We start from the raw sequence: 2731 nt of genomic DNA on the forward strand, positions 1-2731 counted from the left end.
CCCCCCACAGGATTTAAGTGCCATAATGTTAACTATGGTTACAATCAGCACTGCAGAAAGCTGGAGCCATGACAAGAGGTGCAACAGAAACATTTGTTTGGAATTGGGTGAGGACTGAAATCAGCATTTCTTTTTACATTTTTAATTAATGAGCGTAATGACTGTAGAAAAACATGCACGTCCAGAACGTTTTCTCCTCACACAAACCCTACCATGCAGAGTTTGTGTATCAATAATAGTACTGGTCACAGTTGGCACTGGCACTCGACACCTGTGTACACCCTGCGAATAACGCAGTTAAATCACTTACACTTCTTCAGGGTGCAAGAAATGAATACGACAGTGTAACCTTCACAGCATCAATGAGCTCTAGCAAAGAATAATTCTAGCAGAATACATTTACTCAAATGTTGGGGCACGCCGCAGCCCTTTGCCGCATCTCTCTCCTGTCTAATATCTATCTAACATATAAAAAAGATCCTGCGGTTGCATATTTGCCAATGTTATACATAATATACCAGTTATACAGCATGTATAACAATAGAACAAAAGACAGTTGTATGTATGGGGGGGTGACAGGGACTTTGGCTTTAGTTACTTATAAAACACCTATTGGAGTATCTAGAATGACTGAATACTAGCATTGACATATTTCTGTGAAGGCTGATGTATGTTCTATATTATTACTTATACTACCATCATCACTATATACTGTGTCTAATGGGTTAAAATGCAACTACCCATAAGAAGCATAATTGGATCGGTTTCCTCCTAAAACAGAACTGATTCTGTGGTAGTATATGTTTACATTATTTGAATTACAGCCATGGCATTGTTCATATCTACTGCTACAATATAAATAACTGCTGTATGGCAATAAAAGAAAAAGTGTAACTCAAAAATAAATTCCTACATTCAGGCGTTGCACCTATAATAGAGCAGCAAAAGCTTGCATCGCTGACCTGTTTTTAACTTCCACCTCATTGTCAGTGCACGTCTCCCTTTAAGTGCCCTGCCTCAGGCATGTGGAACTTTCTTTTAATCAATCTGATCAAGCGCTGAAAAACTGAAAGTGTCTGAAAGCAATGATCTGAATTTCAATGATGTTTTCCCTTTTCAATACTTTATCAAATGAAATTTTAAAAATAGAGTGAAAAGAAGGAAACCTAATGTTCTGGAAAGGAAGTGAGAAGCTGGTGAACGAAAATGCTAATGGATGAAATATTTCTGATTAACACACCGTCAACATAATCAATGAAAACTGAAAAGAAAACAAAAACATGAACAGATTAAACATTTTAATAAGAACACTTAAGTAAAAAAGATTTTCAAAACTAGGACTTTGAGTAACATTAATAATGCATTGTCACAGATATGTCACAGGTAAACAATAAAAACAGCTTTTATATGAGAGGTGTGTGTGTGTGTGTGTGTATGTATGTGTGTGTGTGTGTGTGTGTGTGCATCTACCACACAAACTAAAGTCAATTCAAGTCATCTTAAACAATGACCAAAAATAAGTTTTTGTTAACCAAAACAGGGGAGTCATCAATCTTTATTACAAATCATCAGGAACCATAACCAGTCGACAGTACAACAATTCATCTAACACTGTAAATGCTCATGGTGCAGGTGTGAAAACCCACACAATTAGAATAAGAATCTTAAACATTATATTTGCCGTTCTTTATCAGAAACCAGCACCACCAGAAGAACCTTCTAGTTTCATCAGGTAAGGTTCACAGACAAACAGACAGGAGGAGAAACCAGACATCTGATGTCTGTTGGCTTGAACACGAGTACAGCTGTGGCTCAATATGATTTAACGTTTCAGACACATTCCTGGTTCTGCAGTGATGCCGTCAGTTCACTTTGAGTTCAGACAGATATAATGTAAATAAGAAAAATTGATTGACTCGTTTGTTTTCAGATTTTTCTTGGGTTGAATGAACATAAAGATCTACTCCCAAATGTATTTCAATATCTACATTTTGAACCAAATCCCTTCTCTGAAATAACTGAACGCCAAACCTCCACAGCTCTTGTTTTCACCACATCAGCTTGCGGTCCGCCTGGCTGTCGGAGACCTTTACCATTTACATGATAACGACAGAATAGTCTGTGCCGATCATTGACCTTCTGCGTTGAAAGTGGAGAGCAATACTTCAGCCGACATGCATTGCCATCAATAATGGAATGGATAATGGAATACCGAAGAGTAGAAATTCTAAAACTTTATTTGAGAACAGTAACATGTAGGGATGCACCGATACAGATAAAATTCCCTTTTTTGTCAGGGTTACATATGGCATGTGGAAACCAACAAACACACAGAATAATTGAAGTTCCCTGTCACAAATATGAGTTATATTTTTTATATTTTATGTAGTGACAACAAATATTGAATTGTTCTGTCAGAGTAATGGATGGAATCAATAGTCAGTTTTGGGCAAAAGTTTAGAATCCAGAATCTGCATCATGAGTGAAAAATGGGCATTGGTGCATCCCTAGTACCACAAATTCATTATACCTCACTGCAGCGTTTCCTTCCCTGCAGAAAGCTCCGGAAGGAATGACTATCGACTTGTCTTCTCGTACCTCTGGAATGAATCAATGCTGTCTGGGCTTACATTAAGAATTAATGGCATTCTCCTACGCACACCAATAAAGACAAACAAACACAAACACACACACACACACACACACACACACACACACACACACACACACA

The sequence above is a fragment of the Anarrhichthys ocellatus genome, unplaced genomic scaffold (assembly GCF_004355925.1).
Source record: "Anarrhichthys ocellatus isolate YVR2014 unplaced genomic scaffold, GSC_Weel_1.0 scaffold17, whole genome shotgun sequence".
NCBI lineage: Eukaryota > Metazoa > Chordata > Actinopteri > Perciformes > Anarhichadidae > Anarrhichthys > Anarrhichthys ocellatus.